A 6,037-nucleotide genomic window follows, 5' to 3' on the forward strand; every position below is an offset into this window, starting at 1 on the left:
AGGAATTAGAACAATCAATTATAAAATTCATCTGAAACCACAAAAGACACAGGTTAGACAAATATATACTAAAAAGGCAAGAAGATGGGTGGCATCTCTTTACCTAACCTGAAGCTTTACTATAAAGCCATAGTGATCAAAACAGCATGGTACTGGAACAAAGACAGAGTGTCAGACTAGTGGGTTAGAACAGAATAATCAGAGATAAACCTGCAAATATAGAGTCAACTGATATCTTGCTGAAAGTTTTTTTTAATCAAGAATGGGTGTTGGACCATATCAAATGCTTTCTCTGTGTCTATTGATATGACCATTTTTATTTTTATTGTTATTGATGTTGTGTATTATGTTGATAGATTTACGGATGTTAAACCATCCTTGCATTTCTGGGAATTTATTCGTGAATCCATCCAGGCCTGGGCTTTTGTTTGGGCTAACTTTACATTACAGTCTAATTTCCTCAGTGGTGATGGGCATGTTCACATCCTTTTTATTCAACCATGGACCAACCTATACCACTTCTAGGAATATAACCTAGGAACAACAAAAAAATACAATACAATAATCCCTTTCTCACACCTATATTCATTGCAGCACTATTCACAAAATCCAGACTCTGGAAACAATCAAGATACCCTTCAACAGATAATTGGCTAAAGAAACTATGGTACATATACACAATGAAATATTATGCAGCCGTCAGGAGAGATAAAGTCATGAAATTTTCTTATACATGGATGTACACGGAATCTATTATGCTGATTGAAATAAGTCAGAGGAAAGAGATAGACACAGAATAGTCTCACTCATCTATGGGTTTTAAGAAAAATGAAAGACATTTTTGCAAAATGTCTTTGAGTTGGAACTTCCAGCTCACTTCATGAAGCTCACCACAAAGAATGGTGGGTGCAGTTAGAGAAATAACTACACTGAGAACTATCATAACCATGTTAATGAATGAGGGAACTGGAAAGCCTGTCTAGAGTACAAGTGGGGGTGGGATGGGGTGGATGGAGATCTGTGAAATTTTTTATTAAAATTTTTTTATTAAAGAAAAGAAGTTTTCTATTGAAGAATTATTTAACAAATTATTTTAACACATTTAACATATTTAACAAATACTTAAATCAGAATTAATTTCCATTTAGGAAGTCCTATGTAGCATTTAAAATGATATTGAAATAATCTCCTCTGTTGGTACTTGGTAGGCATGTTGAAAATGTTTTCATCCTTCCTCCTATCACAGAAAGCTACTTTAAGGCCCAGGCAATCTCTACTTGGTATATGTTACAGGTAACGTCTATAAATATAAATACTCCTATTTAGTGTTAAAACCATACATGAAACATATTCTCTTTTCTTTTAATTATTTTTATAGCTTGCCACATATAATGCATTTTTGAAAACTAAACCAGAGTTTTAGTTTTATTGTTTTTACCTTATTTTAAGTAGAAATGAAGCTAACTACCATTTTCTTTCTAATTTTCAAATTTACTGCGACATATTATTTTTCCAATAAAAAAGATGCTTGCTTTCAGTACAATAGATAGTTGAAAATGTGAATCCTTTAAGGGTAGTTATTGTTACATTTGCTAATTACCCTGTTTTAAAACAAAACTTTTTTTTTGAAATTTCTAATTCATTAAAATTTTTTTAGCATATTTTTTGCTATCTGGTACACATTTTCCCAAACATAAAATAATAAAGGCTTTTTATTGGGTCTTTCTATTGATTTCCTAAGACAGGACTAAAGAATAAGTCTCCTAGAATTTCAGTATGGTAGTAATATTTATACCTATATAATAGCCACCCATGTTGAGCATGGACTCTGTGCCAGGAAATAGGCTAAATAATTTTTAGTGCTGTATTAGATTTCATTCTTTCAAGGAGTCTTAGATGTAATCACAGTAATTATCTCAGCAGTCAGACAGTAGTGGCAGAATCTGACAGATTCCAAGCAGATTTGTCTGTCTCTGGTCCCAATTCTCAAGACCTTATTTTAGTGTCTATAAGTCTAACCCAAAATCAAATGCTACAGCATTTCTCGAGTGGCAGTCATAAAGCTCCCGGTGTATCCTTAGGATACCTCAAGAGGTCAGAGATGAAAATCACATAAAGGGACATAACATCAGATTATGGGTCCAATTAGTAGGATGGGGACAGGGTTGGATAGGAAGAAAACATGGTTGAAAGGGAGCCACATTCTAGAAAAATTTGATAAACCCTGCCCTGAAGTATGTCAACTAACACATAAATCTACCTTTCCATTTTTCAAGAAATGTATTTTCTAATTATTCCTGCCTGGATGTGTCCAGATAAAAAATTTTCAGAAGCCATTTCCCTGAATTGCCAAGATGGAAGGATTTAGGGAAAAGAAAGACTTGATAGATGATAATAGAAGTATACAGCTAAGAGATCCTATGAAGTAATGTGTTTAGTTTCATCAAATCAGTTTCATATTTTAGTCCTACTAATAAAGAAATTGCTAAGGATAATTTTAAAAGGTCTTTCATTAATCATGGTGGCTAGGTTCTACAGTTGTATAATAAGAATATTTTTAATTTTTTTCCAATTAGGTTCCTTTCAAGTATATATCATTCAATAAAAACTAAGCACTTATTATGAATTACTGCTGGTCTTGGCTGAGGAAATAAATATAAGAGAAATGTTGTCTTTTGCTCTGAAAGGCCATGTAAACAAGTCATGAGTACAATTTATTAAGTCCCGCAGGATATCTTGGAAAGTTAAGTATCTGTTGTTACAAACATTCCCAAATATAAAGATACACAAAACAAGGTTAATTTATTGTACTTAAATGTGGATTGAATGGTTCAGGTTTTAGGGCTAAAGTAAGAAGCAAATCACTAAATTAGGTGGTGAAAAATAATAAATCTAGGTAGCTAATTCTCATCATGCCCTAATGATCACAGCACACAGAAAGTGATGAAAACCTTATATTTACAATAAAATTCAATTATAGTGCTTGTGATAGAGGAGAAAGCAAATCACTCTTAGAAAATGTTGGCATTTTTTTAATCTCAGAATCTTTATTAAGGTAGCTTGATGGTCCTGGGTGGCCGGCCTGGACCTTGTGGCCTTAGATAAGACCTGTGTGGACAGGTTTTGCCCTTCTCCAGACACAGGGGGTTCCGACCCCACTTCATCCCCCCTGGAAGGATGGGGCAAAGGGCCAAAGGGAGAGGCGGAGGCGGGCTCATTTGCCACAAGATCCTCTGGCCATTTATTTGCAAAGGGGAGAAAGACTCGGGGTTCCTGCTCTATACCCTCCTCACAGTTGTACCCAAGCAGTGAATAAATTAAAGCCACTTCTTCCTTCAGCACCTCCCTGGGCACACAGGGGAGCCACATGAAAGCCAAGCAGGAGGAACTGGTTGGTTCTGGCCCCTCTGCTCTAGAAGCAGCCTTGAGCACGAATCTTCCAGGGCCTCCCAAGTGTGTCGGGGAGGCGCTGTCTAGACCATCTGCCCTCACACATTTCCATCCGGCGAAACTAATGCAGGAATCAAAATTGAAATGCGGTAACGAGAAGGTGCAAGACCTTGAGAATGCTCAGGGGGCATTTTGGCAGTAGAGAACATGAGATGTCCCCTCTCCCCCGAGACAAGGGGACCCCAAAAGGAATGCTGGTGCATGTGGTACACATAAGTCTGAAATGGTCTGACTAGCTGAGCACGGGAGCCAGCTACAATGGTGAAAGGAGCTGAGCTGGACAGATACGGGGGCAGGGGGAGAGGGGGAACCTGACCCCAGAGTGGCCGGCCAGGCCCCTTAGTGCACGCTGCAGGGAGATGGTGGCCCCCACCTTCTTGGGCTTGGCAATGGGCGAGCAGGAAGGAACTCCCTCAGGCTTCTGATGCGGTTCGTTCCTGAAAGGTGGGGAGTGGGTGGCAGTGGCTACAGGTGGATGGCAGTGACGTCTGTGGGGGTGCTCGTCTGGGAGGGACCCTGGCTGCTGGAGCCTCTGCGGGCCTTGGGTGGTGCTGGGCTGCCGGAGGGCTGGACCGCGTCCCGGAGACTCGCCCTAAGGGCGGCTTCAATCTGCTCCTGACAGGCCCGCAGGCAGTCCATTTCGGTGCCAGTGATTCCAGCCAGCAGCTTGGTGAGCTCGTCTCCCGAGGTGGAGTAGGCCCCCAGGCCCTGCACGGCAGCCCCGATCTGCCCGTGGCGATCATGGAAGGCGGGTACATGGCAAAAGTGTAATCTGTAGCACAAAGGGCCAAAAAGGTCTGGGCATGCTTTTTGACCAGGGCCTAGCTGTCTCAGGGCAGAGACAGGCGGTGTAGAATCAGGGCCAGGAAGTAATGGGCAATCACAGCAGCCAGGTCCCATTTGAACTTCCCCAGTACCAGCACCTCCCAGTCCTGCATCTGGTGGTGGGGGCTTGGTCTCGCGCAGCTTGGAGGCCAGCAGCATGTATAGAATGTACAAATGTTGGATAATTTAAGAAGAAATGTATCACATCCTCTTTGAAATAGGATATGATATTAATGTGTCACAGGATATTGGCTTTCAGACTTAAAATATTGTTACTTCTGTAAAATACACCACTTAATTAAAAATGATAAAAATGTATATACATCCACACAAGCAAATAAAATATAATTAAGATGCCTTCCTTTATATATATGATGCCTTCCTCATATATACTGGTATTTTCCTAACCCTATTTTGTTTCTCTGACTTACTGTTATGCTAATTATGACCCATTAAATTGACTTAAGAACCACTAATGATTTCTGACCTCTAGCTTAAAAATATTCCTCTATATTAATAATATGAATAAGGGGCTGAAGAGATAGCATGGAGGTAAGGTGTTTGCCTTTCCTGCAGAAGGTCATCAGTTCAAATCCCGGCGTCCCAAAAACCACAAAAAACATGAATAAATAAAAGGGTGAACAAGCCAGTTTATAAAGGTACATTAGCTTGTTATTAAGGTAGAAATATTTTAATATAGCAAATTACTTTAACTCTGTGTTTAAATAATCATTAAGGTCCTATGTATTATTGAATTTATTTTTAATTTCTTCTTCATTGTTCTCCTGGGAAAATTATCTATTATAGTATTAATTGTGATTACAGGGATTTTCAGAGGTCTTAGAAAAAATTCAAGTTCAAGAGCTATAAGGTAAAAGACTGAGGTAGATAGATGAGCTATTATGTTGGATAACTAAATCATTATTACATGATTTTAAAAAAGCATGATTTAAAAGAAGAGTAGTGCTGGACATGTAGAGGTAGAGAAGTATGTGAGACAAAATATGAGGCAAAGTCAAGACTCAATTGCTTCCTTTGTATATCCCTTGTATATTGCTGGATCATATGGAACCTCAATTTCCAGTTTTTTGAGAAATGTTTATATTGTTTTTCAGAAAGACTGGACTAGACAGCATGTCTACCAGCATTTAACAAGACTTCCTTTTTGCCCACATTCCCATCAGCATTGATTGTTCTTGTTCATTGTGATGTGCCAGTCTCTGTGGTGTGAGATGAAAGCTCATTGTTTTGATTTGCATCTCCTGATGATTAGTGATGCGGATATTTTTTTCATGTGACTTTTGGCCATTTGTATTTTTCTTTGAGGAAATGTACATTTCTTCTCTCCGTTTTTGGATGGGGTTAGAATTTTTTTTTATCTTTAAGTTATGTCAGATTGTATATCTTAGATATTAGCTATTTATCTGATGGGTATTGAATGAATAGTTTTTCCCATTCTGTGGGTTACTTTGTGTCCTAGTCACTGTTCACTTTGAGAAGTACAGAAGTTTCTTAGCTTAATATAGTCCCATTTGTTTATCTCTGCTTTCATTTGGACAGTGGTATTTTCCTCCTTGAAAATGTTATGAAGTGTTTTACTTATGCTTTCTTCTGTATACCTTATGATGTCGAGTCTGATATCAAGATCTTTAATCTATTTTGATTTAACCTTTGTTCATGGTGTTAATGGAGGTCTGAACTCTTTTTGCATGTGCCTGACCAGTTCTTCCAACACCAATTGTTGAAGAGATTTTCCTTGTTC

General features: G+C 38.5%; 1 pseudogene; it reads right to left on the reverse strand.

The window, feature by feature from the left end:
• Window positions 1–3,218: 3,218 nt before the first annotated feature.
• LOC126027943 (G1/S-specific cyclin-D3-like) lies at window positions 3,219–4,372 on the reverse strand (annotated as a pseudogene).
• Window positions 4,373–6,037: the final 1,665 nt, after the last annotated feature.

The sequence above is a fragment of the Suncus etruscus genome, chromosome 14 (assembly GCF_024139225.1).
Source record: "Suncus etruscus isolate mSunEtr1 chromosome 14, mSunEtr1.pri.cur, whole genome shotgun sequence".
Taxonomy (NCBI): Eukaryota; Metazoa; Chordata; class Mammalia; order Eulipotyphla; family Soricidae; genus Suncus; species Suncus etruscus.